This window comes from Phalacrocorax aristotelis, chromosome 3 (genome assembly GCF_949628215.1).
Source record: "Phalacrocorax aristotelis chromosome 3, bGulAri2.1, whole genome shotgun sequence".
NCBI lineage: Eukaryota > Metazoa > Chordata > Aves > Suliformes > Phalacrocoracidae > Phalacrocorax > Phalacrocorax aristotelis.
The window spans coordinates 118018840-118038676 of record NC_134278.1 but is presented as its reverse complement, the minus strand read 5'-3'; positions in this window follow the sequence as shown (position 1 = coordinate 118038676).

Below are 19837 nucleotides of genomic sequence, written 5' to 3'. Positions count from 1 at the left end.
GGAATAAAATTAGGACCAACGAACAAAAAAACCAATAACTAGCTGCCACGGTTCATTTTAAGGGACTCCATCTACTGAATACGTGGGACCAGATTTCATTACAGTCACCTCAGGAGACACCCAAGTGCCTGTGGGGCTGGAAATGTGTGCCGAGCTCTGCCTCGCCAGTGCCCGGGACGAGGGCATACCCATGGTCATTCTGCCTTCTCACAGCTGACCTGCACCAGGAACAAAAGCCTGCTAATGACTGACAGCCAAAATGACATATCAATCACAACAAATTGTGCAGATCTTCAAAACCTCCCCTTCCTTACAGGGAAAAAAAAAATGAACAAAATTAACATGAAATTACTAAAACTCCACTGAAATGAACGGAATAGTTCCAATCCCATTAAAACTGTTCAGAAAGTGGCTTGGTGGGGTTTTTTTGCCATGTGACATTTTCATATTAAAGACTTACATCTTCACCTATTTAAAAGTTTTGTTCCATTTTGATTTGTATAGAGTGAAGAAAATCCTTCACACAAAAATCAGTATAAATGAAAAAAAAAAATGGTTTGCCCAAACTCAGATAGGTTTCTTTTTTGAAAACAGGTTTTTATATTACTTTTTAACTAAAGAGACCACCCTTTAAAATAGCTGTCATGAGAAACTTTTAACCAGATTGTCCCCAATTTCAGGGTCAGTACAGAAGTACTAAATTCCTTCTGTAGCGGTGACACTTGGTTTACCCTTATTTTAGGTTCTCATCACAGGTCAACAGATGTTGAAATACAGATTTCTCTAAAGCAAAAGGTGTTGGAAAATGCAGGTAGGCATCTAATCATACATCCAATGGCACTGAGCTACATAATTTCTATGGAACCTTTTACTCCATATTTCAGATCCAGGTAGCTTCTGATATTGGACCTGATGCAACGACCTGAGTCATTCAAGGTGTTCCTCCTCCTTCTGATGACCCCATGCACTTTGCAGCATTTATTACCAAGGAGCAATGGGGAGCCAAAGGTAGTCCCTTTTGCAGAATGAGAGGTGAAATCAATCCGTTCATTCCTCCCTTTGACCATACAAACACACCGCCTCAGGAAAGGCTCTGCTAAATGTAGCCACAAAGCTATTCCTAAGGTTGTAACTCACTGTTTGGGGTGTTCGTTCTTTTTCTGAAGTAGATGATCCTTAGACTATAAAAATCTACTGTTTCTGCCAGCTAACGTAGGAAATCCTTTCATTCAAGTCACAGGTGTCTGCGCAGTAAGACTGAGAGTCTGGATCCAAACACAGCTGATGACTCACTTGGAAAGTTGCTACAGCCACACATTAACAGCCCTTGTAAGAATGGCCTTCTTTTAAAAAAACAAAACCACACCATTTTACGTGCAAAAATAAAAGCTGATTCTCCTTCAGTTATGTTACTGAGCTCTATATTCACTGTTGTGTTTTTTCTGCATAGTGATTTTTATTACTTTAAACTCTGAAAGTGGAAGAGTACGAAGCCATCCCCTCACTCTTGCTGGAATAAATATTAGATTAAGTGCAAATATAATTCTTACAGGAGATGTGCATTTGGCATGTATTGTGTTAATTATACCTCTGTACATCTGCCACCCAGTTAGCTCCCAATATAGCCACACAGCTTCAGTGGCTTTACACAACTGAGAGGAGAAAATAAATCATAGTTCTAATGAGAGTTCAGAACTCCGTAACAGAATTTGCTGGAAGAAATATGAAAATAATTCAAACTGGAACAACTCTGCAATGAAAGAGAATATTTCAGTATCTATTGAAACATGACCTAAAAATGCCAGTAAAGCACTATGCTTTTTCTATTATTTGAACTGCTAGAAGTCTCTGTGCTCTCTAGAATAAAAGAAAGTTTTCACTCCTGGTAAAATTGCAGCATGTGGATTTTTCAGTGTGGTATATTTTATGTTACTGAACCTCAGCTTTTTAAATTGACAATTGTGCTTAAAAAACACCAGAAATGATTCAAGGAATGCTCAAAATATCAACATTTGTCCTTCAAAGATGAGGCCTCAAGAGAACTAATTAATCAATAGTCAATCTCTGCAACCCAGATCTTATCACTTGGAGTGTGTCTTTGTGTGTGTGTGTTCTAAGAAATTAGCACAAGGATGTTTGTTAATCAGCTTGCTTTAGGAGAATATAGAGATGGGGAAAAAAGAGGGGTTTCTGTGTAAAAAGTCAGAGACAAAAACTGGTAACGCATCACAAATTCACAGTGTTGCTGTATGCCTTTAATATTGAACAACTTCTCTGAGATTCTCAGTTAATACTAACTGGTTAAAAATAAGCACACAACAACTGCAGAAGCTCCAGTTTTCCAATTGCTATTGTAAGGAAGACAATTGTCCTACATATGTAGAGTAACCCTGGAAGTGAGAGCTATATTAACGTCTCTACTCATGACTTCCTGAACATTGCATGATGGATGACTGTTTTGGGGAATCACTCCCAGCTGTTTGTTTTCTCTTGGAGATAGAAGGCGTGTTTGACACTGTTATGTTATCTCTGCAGCATAGCTGCAAAGCAGTTCCAAGAAGCAAGATAAATTAATTTTTAAAAGATAGCACATTCCTCTGTGACACACACAAGTCAAGTCACATTTCAGCTTTGGGTTAGCTCATGGAAGTATCTTTTAGTTATAATAAGTAAGACTTTAACTGCAGAAACACGACAAATAAGCAAAAGAGGCCACAATGCCTTCTCAAAAGTTCATAAAATTGCAAGTATGAGCTTCAAGTATTGGCTTGGCCTTTGGTTGTTTTGTCCCATATGACACGTAACACATATGTGATGGGTCATTTATGGCTGTGCAAAGCAGGTACGAAATAGTACAGTCTAACCTTCAGCTCAAGGAAAGAAACAGTTAAAGAAAGTACATGTGTCTGGAAATGTCCCTAGAGTAAACCAAATAATCATATCAAAAAGTATCACAGAATGGCAGAGTCCTCATTCTTCCTAAAATAAGTGCTGTTGGTTCACCAGTAATTTCAAATTACTGATATGATGTAAACTTCATAACAATAAAAAACCCCCACAGTGTTTTGTACTGGCTATCCAACTAATTTTATGTTTTCTGTCACTCATTTAAACAGATTGGCTTACTTTTGCACAGATAAGCAGCAGTTTCAGGTCCACAAGCAGCAACACATCTGAAAGGAGCCTTATTCCCAAAGGAGTAGCAGCCAATATGCTTTGGACTAGGTTAGTATATCCTTTCCAAGGTATTTTCTTTTTCAAAAGAGTTTTGGTTATGTCTTGAGATTATCAGAACCAAAAGAGGGACAGATTCCAAAGGCTTTCAGAAACTGTGAGTTTAAGGAACATAATCAACATATACATTGTTTGATGTTCATATAATAAAAACTTGGAGAGCATGACAGAAACTCACACTCCAAAAATCAACAAGAGATCTTCAAATATAAAGCCAAGAATGTGAAATCCATCCTTTGCTTAGGTATAGTTACACCAAGTGAGTGTTTTAGAGAACAAAAGCAACTCCCCAGAAGCCAGCTGTGTACATGTTTTTATCTCTAAAACAGCCACTGCATTTGACTACGCCACTAAGAAAGTCTTCTCTCCCACTGGCCACTATATTAAGTAGCTTGCTGCAATTGCTGCATAGCACTTGGCAGTTGCAGGCATGGTAACAGTTAGCATTAATAAAAGTAGAAACTGTTCTCACAGTTGCGTGTCTCAGAGTCGCATGTGTGAAACATATCACATTTAGTGTAGACAAACTGGACATCTACAGTACGGCTGACTGCAGATTGTGACACAACAAGTATGTTCAGCTAAGTGTGTACCCATGTGACCACACAAAGCATCGGAAGTTAAGTAATTCTGTAGTAAGAAAATATACAGATATGATGATTACTGAAACAACTACTTATTTATTTCATGTTCTATCAGACCTCAGTGTTGCACTAATAAAAATTAATTACTTTGAGGGACTGTTTTAATTTAAACATGAACGCCTTACTGCATGAAAAATACTGTGGCTGTATGCACGTTTAGATATGTTTCTCCTTTTACCTTCATTTGTAGGGAGGGAATCAGTCACAGTAGCCAGCATATAGCTCTATCTGTACCTGTCTATCCCCAAAATATCACACCAAATATTTAAAGATCTTTTCAAGCGACAGAAGTAAAGGTCAGGGTCATAGCAAAGGGCAGTTTGTGGAGGAGGGGATTAGCATTTCTCTAAGTGATTTCTTCTTCCATCTATTTTTTTATATCCTCCATAAACAGACCTCTCTAATTTCAAACGCATTTTTTGAATTCTGAAGAGAAGTCAGTTCTAAAAAGGTATCGTCCAAAATAAATGTTTTTCTTGGCTCATACATCAGCTATCTTTCCTTTTCTAGTATAGATATGGGTGGGAGAAGGCATATGTGTGTGTATATTCTGTATATGCACAAATATCAGCGTAGCCTCTATTTGGCATTGTGTCCTCACACACTACTTATGCAAATGTATTGGCTGGAGAACTTTTCTACTAAGGTGTTTTTTTCATCTCCATTTCATTGAAAAATAATTTTTTAATAGATTTATTAAGTTAGCATTTATCTGTTTTAACTGGCTAGTAGGCTAATGCCAGAAGAAATTTCCAGGTGCTCAGCTCCTTTACAAAACAGATCTTTATTTTGCATATCCAAATTAGAAGGCATCCCACACACATACACTGAATTCTCCTTTTTAAGCAACTGTAAAATATGTGCTAGGTCATCTCTGAATTCATATAGACTGTATTCACTTTTCATTTATTTTTAAAGATTGCTTTTAGATTAGAAACTAGTAAATGGCTCTGTGGAAGGGTGACCCCTGCACTGCCACCCCCTGCCTTGTTGCTACCCAGCAATAAACAGCTGCTTCTAGAAGCAAACTAAACCTGTTGCTTCCTAAAGATTGTAATATAAGGTACTCACTTCAGGCTTTTTTTCCCACTTGTGTTTTGCCAAGCAGTTTTCCAGGTTTCAGATGAAATTCCTCAGTAAATAGTTTTCTCTCTCTCAAAATGAGTGGCCAAAAAGCATGAAGAACCTGATTCTCAATAGCTTTTCAGTTCAGGTCCTCACCTACCATTTTGCAAAATGAAGACAGACAAGAAAAACAGAACCACTGATCTGACAGCAACTCACAGCCATCTAATACAGGTATAATTTATTCCCATTCAAGCTGCTGCAGACAGCACCTAATTCTTCTCTCCCTACATACGATACATGGCTCAGTAAAGGAACTTGACCTCTCTCCAGCCTACAGAAAGAAAGGAAGATGCCACCCCCGAGTGTGTGAGAGGGAGAAAGTCTATAGGTTTTTCATGCTTTTAAGCTAGCCAATTAAACCAGAAAAGGAAGAAAGCGAAAACACTACTTCGGGATAAAGATGAAGGAAAGAGAAGGTTTTTATATACTTGGTTCAGTGTGGGTTTTGCACAACCTGTCAGAAGACATGCAGGAATTTTACTATTTGTCTTGCTGCTTCTGTGCTTCAGATTGCCATTTGCCTACTAGGAAACTTCCCCTGCTCTAGACTTCTTAGCTTGGGCCTCACTGTAATACATGGTATTTTTTAAAATTACATTAATATTAAATAACTCTAATTAAATTGGACTGTGAAGTAGAAAACTGATGATAGAACACTGAGGAAATGATGAAAGAAGAAAAACGTTTTGGGCAGAGAGAGAGCGAGCAAGCATGTGCATATTCATGCATGGGAAATTGGTCAGGCTTAGTGAACAACTGATTGAGGGGAAACCAATACATCCTGACTTGAGACCTTGAAGCATAAGGGGCAGGGAGAGGGGGTGGTGCACCAGTATCATTAGTTAATGTTGCTGTGTTGTTATTAATTCAGATGCACTCTCATGACTATATTTTCACCTATCTGTAGCTTTCAGTAAGATAATTAAATGGATGAGTCTACAACTCTTACATTTATGTTTACCCCTAGTAGACCATTCTAATTTCTGCTTCAGATCATCAGATTTTATAGGTTTCACTAGGGGTGGAATGAATTGAAAGCAGCTCCATTAAAAACGGATGAGTCACTAGGGAATAGACCAGGCGATAAAAAAAGCAGGTCGCCAGAGTTCGCCTGGAGTTTGGCTGAGATCACCCCCAAGCCCTGGCAGGCTACATGAGGTGGTGGGGAGGTAAAAGTACACTAGGTGAGATTAACTGACACAGCCTGAGGCGGCTGCATGATACAGCACCAACCACAATGGTCCTGATGGCCACCACTTACGTGGCAACAGCTACAATGCAGAGGGTGAATGCAGACGCCACCCGTGTCTGGTGCTCCTCAGATGGCTCCATGCATGCTGGCACAGTCGCTGACAGCCAGTGCATAAGAGATCTGGCAGTGTCAGGTCATGCCTGGAGCAGGACTCAAGAGATGCCGAAGGAGAGGAGGCTCCAGAAGCACTAGCCCTGGCCTAGCACTGGCCATCCAGAACCCTTGGGGCAGCAACAACCCATGCACACCAATGGCACACCAAATGATGGGGTCGCTCCCCAAACCCATCACTGACCGCACCCATGCCTCTCCCTTGCTGCAGGAATGCAGGCTATGTCCTGCCTGCTCAAGTTTTTGAGTGCTCTTAGGGGAATATTTCCCGCACACCTCCCCCAGCTTTTTCCTCTTTTGGTGTCTTCCCCTATGTTTCGCTCACCTGGAGCACAGTTTTGCAACACCATGTTGATCAGTGCTAGGCCCAAGGAGAGCTCAAATGGGACAGCGGAGGCACAGCCCAAGAGTGCAAGACCATTTTCCCCCACACCTTGGACTGCACCTCTGAGAAAGTGCATAATAGTGCATAAACAACACTTACACGAGAGAAAAAAGCACAGGCTACATCAGCTTAAAATTAAACCATGCACAGTAACTTAGGAATTTTCTCCTGAATTCAGGCAAAAAGACTTATGAAAGACTTTCATAACTTCCTCTCACCATATAGCAAATATGTACAAGAGGTTTTGGAGAGGACTAGGAGGGTAACTATAAAGTGGTAGAAGTCAGTTCTGGAAATGAGTTTCTGTGTTGTTTAGCTGGCTTTCAAATGATCTGATCATTTTAATACTGTAGGCATTAAACTGTTCTGTTAATGATGTGTTAAGGCAGTCATGGATTTACCAGAGGTTCTAGGCAGATCACGGCTACATCTTCTACACTGAGCACACAAAGTCTTGGATAAACATCATTGAGTTATGATTTAAATAAAGGAAAAGAGTAACTGCTTTCTAGAGTTGAATGAATTATTAACATTAACTGTCTTTTTCTTGCACATGATTTTTGCCAGAAGGATGACTCTAGGAATGTTTCATTGCGTATTTTACATATCTTTTTCATCTTTGTTTGCCTTGGTGCACAGGCCTACATTGATTCAGGTTATACTATTCTCTATGGCCATGAGATACAGCCAGAGACACTTTGACTCACTTCTTAGAAGGAGTGGCCTTTGTGGATGTAGTTTTAGCCAACTGGAAAATCAAGTCTACTTGTTAGCCACAAGTTTTCCTGTTCCACTGAAAGACAGGATGGGTTTGGGCTTTTGATCCTGCAGCACCACCAGCAATAATTTACTGAAGGCAACAGTCCTGTATTGCTCCTCAAACACTTTAGGAAAAAACTGAAACAGTGAATTATCTGCAAAGGTGAGATGACAGATCACATGCTATCTAATGATCCTCTATGGATGTTGTTAGAGAATCACATGGATACATAGAATGAAAGATCAAGAAGGATTTATCTTTATTGGTCAAGTTCTTAGTAACTGTGGAGATGGTTGGTTTTATTGTATGCTCAAACATGAAATCTGTCTATGCTAGTTCTTACATCCATTTTTAAGAACAGGCCACCAGCATATATGTAAAGGCAGGGTTCTCACCTGCATAGTTGCAGATTGGCATCTGGGAGAGCTGTTTCCTTGTCCCAGGTTTACCACTGCTTTGCTGGGTAACCATGGAGAAGTCATTCCCTTGTCTTCTACCACAGCTTCCCCCCTCAGAAAAATACGGATAATAATGTGACGCTTTTTTTGGGAAGAAGTTTGAAATCTATGGGTGGAGAACATTGTGTAAGAACAGAGTATTACTGGTAATTTATTTATTTATTATTCAGTTGGGTGGATACTGGTCTACTTCTATCCACTGCAGCACCACAGGACTGATCACAATAAACATTACACTCTTAGCATCTAAAGTACTCCTCTTGCCTTCACTGCCCAAACTCTTGTTCCAAGTCCCCTGACTCCTGCAGCTGATGGACAGAAGGTCCATCACAGATTCCTGCCAACTCTAGATGTGGACCTGCCTGTGTAAGTCCTCATACCTCAGTCCCCCACCTCCTCTGGCCTGGGTGCTTCCTTTCCCCTTCCTAGACTCCATTATGTGACATGAGCATCTCACGAGAAGATCCACTCCCTTGTGCCACCTGGTAAGGAGACCAGCCATCCCCAGTGCACCACCTGGACCATGCTGGCCAAGGTAACAACCTCTTCCTCCTGCTTCCTTACTCTTTATATTGAGGGCTACCACAGCTTGGGAAAAATAAAAAAGCAAAACATAGATGCATTTTCTTGTCAGGAAGCACAGTGTCTGATAAGGATGTGCATGACTTCAAGCTGTTGACAGTAAATTGTATGAATGCTGGCTTGCACAGATGTCCAAGCAAGCAGTCACCATATCAGACTTGGTTCTCCACCCCATGAGGAAAGATTTCCGAAAGAAGGAGCACTGTGCAATCCAGTAAGATTCACAACCATCACTGAACTAAAGAGGATGGTTTGTCTATCTGGCTAAAGTTATATGTGTGTGACTGGTGGGGGGCAGCCATCCCCAAGATGACTGCTTCATTAACTTTGTGAGAAACCTTGCAACTTTAGGATTAAGCCAATCTGTTTTAGTTGAAAATCAAATTTAAATAATATACAGAATGAGGTCTTGAAATTGCCACAGAAAATAATACTTTGTGGGCTCAAAATCTATGTAATAATTGGTGACAGTTTCATTAGGTTATTCCCCAAATTTTGGTCTTCCATTTCAACTGCTATTGTTCATATGATACAGTTCAGCCACTATCAATGGAAGATTAATTAAAGTTCTGATCTAAAAATGAAATCTTCCATCATGTCTTTATTAATTCCCAAGCCACTTCCTTCCACTTCTTTTTATCTTAATCTTTTTTCCCCTCTACATCACCACTGCCTTCAGAACTGCCAGTTTACTAACCCAGTATTTAAATTTTTTGATTCATAATACATCACCATAACAGTTAGTCTTGGTGGTAGGTCTGTTCTGCCCTCCTCCCTATTTTTTTTTTAATCAAAACAATTCTTTGCCATAGCAACTTTTCTTGGCTACCTACCTATTCCAATAACTTGCAAGCAACAAACACTTGACAACGCTTGTCAGACCGTACTGTCCCTGTGCCAAACTGGAAGGCAACTCCTCCCTGCAACAGTAAATGCAGTCCCACAGTTACAGGATGAAGCTGTTGCAGGTCTCTCAGAAAGCTTGTATTCTTTAGAAAGTTATTGAATGCTAAGAAGTTGGCTGTGCCAAAAGTTTTGGAACTCTAGAAGTAGCTCAAGGGAGCAACTCCTCCCTAAGCCTTTTTAATTTATGATAGGAAGGGAAGAGCTATAAAAGCTAACAAACTTTTTATAAAACTGGTAAAGGAAAAAAAGTGTTCAACTCAAATAAGTATCAGACACAGAACAAAAGGTGCCAAAAGTCATGCTGAACCAACTTCGTCTAACAATATTTAAGTCACTGACAGTTTGACATTAGATTTTTAAGAATATGTGAAAGTGAGAGATAACTTTTTTTAATAAGGGTTGTTATTCTACTTATCTAATCATAACTTCTCAGTTACACTTTATGTAAAAATATCACAATATTATATTTTCTTTCAAAAGTTTTCTACATACATTTCCTCTATGATTTAAAGCTATATATTCTCCAACATTCTGGTGAAGGAAATAATATCAACATTCACGCTTATATGTTTTCATACTGCAAAACTTTACCAAAGTTAAACCACAAGAAAAGGGGCTTTGCCTGTTATTGAATGACTTGAAAATTGTTGAGACAGTATTTATTAATTATACTTATCCCATCACACTAAGAAATAGCACCAAGAGTCCTGATATGCCATTTCATACTTCCAAATCAGCACAAAATAGTTTTCAATTGGGTTTATACTAAAAAAAAAAATTTGCCAATTTATTTTTGGTCAAAAATGCCATCATTAGTCTCTGATTACAAACCAACAACTTAAAGAAAAGTTGTTTATCTGCAGTTGGTAGAGTTGGGTGAAGCTAAAATATGTCCAAGAATGTAATACTTCAGTGTAACCAAGAATCTGTGGAGGTTATTAGAAGTGGGAGATTGTGAAGCAGGAGTAGCTACATCCCATAAGTTATGCGCCATAAAAAGTTGTGGGTTTTCTTTTATTGGTATATTCTCAGTGATACCATCCATTCCCTAATTTTCCTGAAAATACCATGCCGTTGTAATGCCCTCAAGGTTCAGTTCCTAGCCTTGTTGCCAGCGATTTGCATGCAAAGATGCAGTGGATGATGCAGCACTGGCACAGACTTAGTCAAAGGATATGGAGCAGTCATGTTCCTCCATTTTGGAGCAACATAGCTCTTACTGCTGAGGCCCACACCTAGGGTATTTGCTTTCTCCAAAGCCATGTGAAACAACAGTAGATTCATCTCTGCTCTTTCCTATGCTTTAGCAGGGCTCTTTCCTGAGTCCCTTCCTTACTGAGTTCCAGAATTTACTCTTTCTATCTATTCATCATCTCTGCTGACAACTTTATTTGCCCCTTTATACTTGTCAGGCTCTTCAGGACATATCCTCCCAATGCTTTCAAAGGCCACTCTCTAATATTTACTGTCCACCTGGTCCAGGAAAATTTCTGATTTCATCTTTACTTCCTTTATGCAGCCCCCACCAAGGTGTGTGGGGCTTCTGCGGGGCTTGTCCTAAAGTTCTCCAGGTCTCACCCCTCAACTTCATTTCCCCATCAGGGAGCACCACCATAAACAGGGCCTCCATTGGTTAGATTTTTTCTTCTGCATAGCCCATGAATCCACCTCTGCCACTCTGTATTATTAATGCGGGGCTGCCTATCCACTTGTCTTCGGCAACCTACATCCTCTCCTATCGCTGAAATAGAAAAGATTTCTCCATCCTCCTGTCACACGGAAAAACTGCTCAGTGCATGTTGCTTAACCAAACTAGAATCAAATTCTTTTATTGATTTGTGAATGACATGATTAACTGGCAATCAGTGAATCCATAGATTCAGGACCAATATCAATAGTAAAACAGATAACCATAATATGATATGCTTATGAAATGCTAATAAACACCCACATGCTTCTAAACTCCCTTCTATGAGTAATCCCAAGAAGGCCTATTTCCCCCTACACAGTTAGGTACATACACATACAGCAGAGATGTGGGTTACAAGCCCTTCTCTCCTGAGAGCCCAGCTTTCCCTACTTGCAGGCACCTCCAGAGGGAGATGTGGGTGCTGTCACTTCATATGTACCCACGCTGCTCCCTACAATCCACTAATGCATGTGATGGTGAGAAAGCACTCCAGGAGGGCACACACACACCCCATGCGTGCCAGTCCCTGGTTGCTGCACCCCATGCCATCAGGCTCCCGGCTGGATGCAGGCTACCCACAGCTTTGAGGGGGAGGCTGCTCTGCCTGGCCTGGGCAGAAGTCTTGGTGCCGACAGGGTGACTTCTTGCAGTGTTGAATCAGGTTCCGTTGACTGCTGTTTCCTCTTGAAGGTCTCCACCCTCCTCCTGAAGGTCTCTCAAACAGGAGATTTTCATGCTTCCATCATGTGTCTTTTCAGGTTGACTATGCTTCAAAAGTCTCTTTGTAAATTCCCAGTTGCTGTTTAATCCAGATGATCAGACTGGGGCAGACATCCTACCAGTTTTGGGTACGCTGTACACATATACACTGTCTATTATAATTTCCTTATCTCAGGGGTGTTTTTATCCAGTTTTTGCCAAAGGTGGGTCATATAAGCACCTACACACCTTCTGAGCAGGGTTTATTTTTACTATTATTAAAAAGTCTATTGAAACTTTCATACAAATATGCATCTCATTTGGACTATTCTTTTACTAAGTACTTTTAATGCCTGAATTATTACACCAGACTCATGCTTAGGCTACCAGGCTAGATGCCTCCTTTGCAGCCTAGAGAAATTTGTCTGGTTTTTCCCCAATTCACAGGCTTGTGTTTTGTACCCTTCTTGCTGTAACTGAGAGAGCTGCTGGGACAATGGCAACAGCCAACTTGGATGGCTGCAAAAAGGGGAATAGACTTCAATCTATAACCCCAAAACTCTGTATAAAGACCCAAATCCATCAAATCAGAAACTTGCTAGAAGAATTCAGTGCTTGTCAACATTTTTGTGAACTGTTCCAAAATGTGAATGCTACCTGATTCATTTCAAACTGTTTTAGACAGTCCAAGGTTGTTTGCAGTTGTTTTTCTCAGAATGACGACAGAGTATTTTGGAAGGAATATTACCAGAAGCCTGATATATTTTTCAGAGGCTGAGAAATAAAAAACCTAGAGTATTTCAAAGACAGCTTGCTTTGATTTTGGTAAATTTTTTTTTGTTTGCACTTTTTATCCCTTCCAGAGTTCGTCTTTATTACTTGTTTCAAACAACCAGTGATATCAAGTGATTTGAACCCCATGTCATGGAAGTGGTTACATTTTAACAATGCCCTCCAATCAATCCAGAATTTCATCTCTGTTCTAGCCTCTTCTCTGACCTGAGATATTCTGCATCCTCACCGAGCAGTACCTCTCAGAAAAATCAAAGGCTTAGGCTTCAACAAAGAAAAGCATCTATATTTTATCTTTCCTTGTCTGACATTTTTGTCTGGGAAAAAAATATCACCTTACATCCCAATCAAGATGGAATTTTATAAATAAATGAGATACACTTTTCAGAAATCAAAACTTGCTTGGTAAGCAGCAATTGACTCCTAACTTTAATAATGGAATATGCTCTGAACCACTAATACTATTACCAGAAGATTATTTGTGAATCTATTAAAAAAGGCCTAAAATTAGGTTCATCCATAAAGTATAAAAGTCATTAGCTATATAATATTTACAGGGACTTTGTTGCAGCACCTTCTGTCTGAAATACTTGCACTGTTTCATTTCAAGTTCCAGAAGAAAGCTTATCTTCTATCCTGTATCTTACTTCCTCTACATGATGACGTCCTGAATTGCACTTGAAGCCTTGCTTAAGAATTTTTCTAAAGAAAGTTACTTCATTTGTTTTGGCACTTTCTCTTTGCAATTTTTCCAGTTGTCTTCAAGCTTTAACGAATACTTTTAAAGCATGGCTAAAGAGAATTCCATCATGCACTATAGATGTTAAAGAGATTTCATATCCTATCAGAAGAACATTCCTGCTGCTGGAGAGAAAGCATGAAGGATCCTGATTTCTTCCAGAATTTGGCATCAACAGACCTAAAAAAATCAAAATTCATTAGCTGTCCCATGTAAAATGCATGTGGAAGATGGTGTTATTGCATTAACTATGTTTATTTCTCTGGCCTATTGTGTGCTGTCTTTTCCTGCTCATCTACTGAGAGCTCAGTAGTTCAGATTTAACCCACTGCCAATGTTCCTTTGTTGTATTGCACAACATTTCCTGCATGGAAAGAACAAGATTTTTCCCCACTATTACTCTCATGTTCACAATTATAACTTCCTTTTTATTGAAATTACTGTTTCTCTAGATGTCTTTGAGATGGTCTAGAGTGAGGGTACCCCACTGCAGTAGAGCAGAGAGGCAACTCATCTCACCCCAGCAAGAGTTCACAGACCTGCAGTCTTCGTGCATACACAGAAGGTCCCCACGCTGCTGGCTTCTAGCTGCTGAAAAGGGATATCCTGAGAACTCTCAGCTTTCTGAGAAGCACCATTGTTTACCTGAATGTGACTGCTGGGAGTCAAAGAAAGGGTGAAAAATAAGAAGCTGTGAAGCTGATCAGAATGTGTGAATGTAGGATGCAAGAGAAGCCCTTGCTTCAGAGTTTTAGTCTTTCTTTTTGCACAGTGCAGTTCCTAGGACCTTTCTCCTACCTCAGTTTCAGCCCATACAAAAGACAAGCAAACATTACATTTCTCCGCAGTAGACCCTGGCTCATTCCTCTATTGAGTCTTACCAGTGCCCCCCACCACCTCTTACATATTCACAGGAAACCTACTGTTTTCTTCTGTTTATGCTCCCTGTTGTCCCACTAAGCCATGGCAATTACACTTAGACTCAGAAAGGCCTCTAAGATAATCATACATGCCCTAGACATGGTATCTGATCTAGTATCTGATATAGGCTCTTTGAATGGGAAGATTTTACTCACCATCTATTCAGCAGCGTGTTCTCTGTTCCAACTGGTACAAACATTCGGATGGCAAAAAAATCTGGCAGTGATCTTTCTGAATTCCACTTATAAAACAATCTCTATTCACTTGATAGATTGAAATTAGATGCTTTACACAGTAAATATTCTTATTAGTATGTTTGTGGGCTCTGTTTATGGTCTTCTTATTTCACTGCAAAGTAAAACAGCTGAGGACAATAATTGAATAGAGAGCTGCAAAGCACCACAGATTAATATAAAATGATAAGAACTAAGCAGTTCAGCTTCTGTATAGTAAACATGTCTCTCTATCCTATTAAAGTTCTTTGAAAGAATTAATACAATGATAGATAAAAACAAACTGATGGGTACAATTAATTTCTCCTTTCCAATGATTTTTAAAAACCAAATCTCCTAGAAGTGGTTCTTAAGAATACTTGGAAATCATAGATGCCTGAGGGTGCATCCACATCAGCGTTTTAATTCAAATCACCCCCACTTTCTGTGCTTTGGGTTGCATTGTGGAGCTCCCTGAGAATGCACAAGCAAGTTTCCTTCCAGACAGAGCTAAACCAGGAGATGCACACCTAAAGCAGACCTGTCACACTTCAAATGCTACCAGGTATTTAACCTCCAGACTGTATCAGAAGAGATCTAGCTGAGTACAAACCCCCAAAATGCACAAAACGTACGTGAGGGACTCCAACTGCTTTGGTCTCTAGATCTGCTTCCCCTGACCTGTTCTGCTGGCTCATGCAGAACTAGCCTGGGGCTTGCATTCATCAGGTGAAAGTTACTATACCAATTTATCTATCGTAAGCTAGGATGTCCCTTTAGGGCAGTCAAAATTAACCTCATGTGACTAATCATCTGCCTCTCAGGTGGCAAAATAAAATCCCTCACAGCAACTTACTACAAAGGGAGAACTGAAATGTGTTGGGGAGGTTGCCGTAAGGAAGCTGGTGGTGGGAAAAGACTAAGGCAGTTTGGCACACCAGCCAAGTGAAAGGACTTAAAGGCAGTTAATGGGCAGTGGGGCAGATGGTGGGGCTGGGAGGATTTGGAGAGACCCTGGAGGATGAGGGTCAAACTGAGATGGAGCAGTGGAGCTTTCTTCAGGTGTCTATGAAACAGTGATTATTGCTGCTTGCCTTTTGGCAAACTCTCACCCCTTTCTCAGCCACAGAGCAGAGGAGGAGGAGGCAGGAATTTGCTGTTTATGCAGCACCCACTCCTCTTACAAACAACCCTTGTGCCCATTGGCATAGGCAAAGCTGTTGGCTCTGCTACTGCTGGCTACTGCCTACTCTGCCTGCACAGCAAGTTGGCCCTGTCTGTCTTGAATGATACCGCCCAAAGAACGAGAGTCTTCACTGGTGCATCAGCTTACAAGCTGCCTCAACAGCTTCACCGACTGAGACAGGCTCTGATGGTGTTACAATTCCCTGTTACAATTCCCCTATGCCTGCAGGCATATCCTTTACCGTCTATATTTCTAAGATTTTGACCAGGCTAATTGCACGTATCACAAATGACGAGGGTCCTGAGATACTTCACTGCAGTCAGATCATTCCTAGCAGCTAGTCTAAACGTTAAAGGCAGTGAAAAGTGTAAGTGAGATCAACAAAACTACTGTGTGCATCTGAGACCAGGCTCTTCTCATTCTCATATTGAGACCCTCCATACATTGTTTAATTGTTATCCTGGCATTTCTTTGGCATTTAAATCTATGCACTTAAAATACATTTCTCTTCAGCCATTCTCACCAAAACAACATGTTCTGAAGACTGCAGTCTTATCTTAACATTTCCCTGGTATTTTGCTGCTCTTTGGGTGTCCCCGACCTGGCAATGCATCCTGCACAGTAATAATCTAAAACTGGAACTCCAGGTACTGTTTGCATTGGCACTTTTCTGCAGCTCTCCCCTTCCTCTCCGATACAGCTTCTCTGTGTGCAGCATCAAATTACAATGTCTTTTTTCCTACTGCCATATTGTATTGCAGTCATATGAATTTGCTATCTACATTGAGGCCTGTTTCAATATTCCCTCAGAGGTTAGTATTAATAATAATCATCGTCCTTTTCAATATTAATTCTCCATAACAAACTTCATCAACTGCCTACAAGTATAATGGTTCTTTGGATCCCAGCCTCATGACTCTGTGCTTATTCACAGAAAATATTTTACGTAAACTCAGTATACTTTCTCACTGCTTAGACAGAGAAACAGCAGTTGAAACAGATCTGTAAAAAACAAGTGAATTCTGTTGTTTTGATGGAAAACAACCAAGAAGCTAGGCTGAATGGCCCACATCAGCACCTTTTGGGCATTTCCTACACTTTGAGGTACTGTGACATCAATGCCTTTTTGATAATTGAATATCTTGAAAAATCAAGGCTTAATTGCAGCAGTAGTTACTTCAGCAGGGTTGCTTCAGTGAAAATAGAGGCAGAACTTGCACCCAGTGTACTGTGTTAGGTCACCACATACTCTTTCTCTCTCACTTTCTCTCTATTTTAATGTCTCCTCTTGCTGCCTTTTTACTGAAGAAGCATAGCCAATTGTAAGACTCCTTGATTTCATTTGAAAAAGCAAACCTGGCTGCTCTCCAAGATTTCTCTTTTTAAGTTACCTGGAACATTGTTTTAAACAGGAAGCACATATATTTACTGGTAGGCCAATAATTTCATTCTCCACAGGAATCTTTGGATGCATACATTAATGGTATAACAGTGGGGAAAAAAACTAAGTTTATTCTGAATGAGAAGCCTAGTGTTTGCGAAAGCAGTGTTGGATACTTCAGCTAAAATGTTCCTTTACAGGGAAAAAGAAATGCTGAAGCACTAAAGGCATTAAATACATACTCCAATCAGTCTTTAAAAAAAAATAAACCATTGCTATCATTGTCACAAAATACCATGGGAGGGTAGAATTTGGTTTCATTCCCCAGCATGTTAAATCATAACTAGGCATGTGTGATTTAATATAGCAGAGTGATTTGCTGATTTGTTTTTAATTGCCAGTATACACAGACTGCATTTTCAGCATGAGTTATTTTTATTTTAGATGAAAGAAAATGGGAACAATAACAAAGTCTTCATGAGAAAATACTTTTCTGTAACATACCATATTGACTCTGTGTTGTAAAATGGGAGCTGCCTTTACAGAAAGCCAGCTTCAAGAAATGTCAGGATGCCCACAAAAGGAAAGTAACTGCCTAAAGCCCCAGAAAAAGAAAGGATCCAAGCACAGGTCTAACTTCTATGGGACTTAAAATACATGCTCTGTTTAAGCAGATACCTAAAAGTCTTCATAAATCAGGAGTCTATTTTGTATTTACGTATATATAATATATATTTATTAATCACTGTTCATTGTAATGGAGTTATAAGAGAACCATATGTAATATATTTCTAACATGGTTCCCAGTGCATATTTATACATAAGCTTTATCCTGTTTTTGCCCTATGGCTGAAGGTAGCCTCTTAGGAGGGGGATTGGCATTTGTTCATTCTCAGCTCTTCATCTGTATTTAAAGATTCACATTCTACTGTAACATTTTCATTTACATCCCCTTCAGGCCAATAAAAAGCATAATCATTTTCCTTCCCAGTAACTGCATGGCCATCAGCTTTAATTTCAGCACACTTTTCTTTTCCTAAACCTTTTTGTCTGGTAACAGCTGGTCAATATATTTCTTCATTATGCCCCTTTTTCCAAAAGCAGCTATGCCAGGCTCCCAGTAATACACCTTCTTGACAATACCCTTGTCCTAATTGTTTCAACCCTTGCAATTTTATGCACATCCTACTGATGGATGCAGAATGTCTGGGAGGCGTATATTATAGATTCTATTTCCTCTACCATGTTCATCCAGTTCCTGTGCAAAATAAATCATATCTATAATAAATCATAAAGTCCAGAAAGACTTTAGTACAGTTAAAGTTACCGGGATGGTGCATTCTGATACAGAGTTTGTACTTGCAAATAAAATTCTACTTCATTTTCTCCAGTGCCCTTTCAAATGTATGTACAAAAGCCTTCTTTATCCATTTGATCCTCAGAGATAAGCAGCAGCTCTAACATGCTTTAGTGAATGTATCTGAAATTGTTTCAAAACAGTTTTGGACCATTATCAAACAATTTCTTCAGATAATCCAGAAACAACCAATAAACTCCACGAGTTTTTGATATTCTAGCCAGTCAACAAAGCTATGTGCTACTTTGAATGCGTGGAACAAACACCAGCTATAGCTAACTACATGATTGATTAATCACCTCTGCAAAATCCAGATGTAATCTCTGTCTCAGTTATGTGTCATGTGACATCATGAAGGATTTGAGTCCCATTCATTTTCTGTCACTTTACCACCCAGAGCAATTATTGAAGTTACAAACTGCATTCACAGGAAGCAGCATATTTTCTGAGGCTGCTCTTTCAAAACCCTACTTATTCAAAGTAATTCTGCACACTAACCCATGACACTCTTTCAGAGCCTTCTCTTCCATGATTTAGAGTATTTTAACTGTTCCAGCTCCAGGCACAAGTCCTTTGGTGTATCTAGTTAAAGAAATACTAGACTGCTGGCAGGTTCTTAAAGCATAGAAGCATATTCAACAGACATGTTAACATTTGATAGAACCTACTAAATATTGTCATCTTTGTCAGTGGACTGGACCTTTTTTCTTGCCCTTGACTAATTAGCGATGATGCTTAAGGCAAATAAAAGAAAAAAAATTTCCATGAAAGCGCTAAAAGACTGTCCCATAGCCTAATCTCATGTGTCAAATATTCTCATTGCTCAAATCCTTGGCAAAGAAAGGAACCATCTTTTACAATTAAGAAAAAGGTAACAAAATCATACAGTCAAAAATTATACTATAAGTAGCAGTAGTAATTTTGGTTCCAGTTCAGCAAAGCTCTTTAGGACACAGTTAATTTTCCTGCTCTTCTGAATCGGAGTTGTAATTAAGATGTTCTTAATCACCTCTTTTATTTAGTGAAGAAAAACATTTTTAAGACCAAATCAAATGGAGATTGTACCTAGAGTACTAGTACAAATTAAGAAATGCAGTAAGGGATTGGTGAAAAAAAGGGAACGGGAGATTTAAACCATTTTAGAAATACATGTTAATACATAATTATCATTTAAATATTACGATACCTAAAAAAAAAACCCTTTTCCTACCTGCCCCTCAGGTTAGCCATCATTACTGTAATTGGCTGATTTTCTAACTGCACCTTCTTTAGGAGGAATATAAAGGGAGAAGACCTGAAGGAGGAGTGCATGAGTGGCTCTCTGTATCATTTCAAGGGAGGGTCTCTATAAATGCAGAGCCACACAAAACAAAGCTTAGGGACATCTGTACCAGATGCAA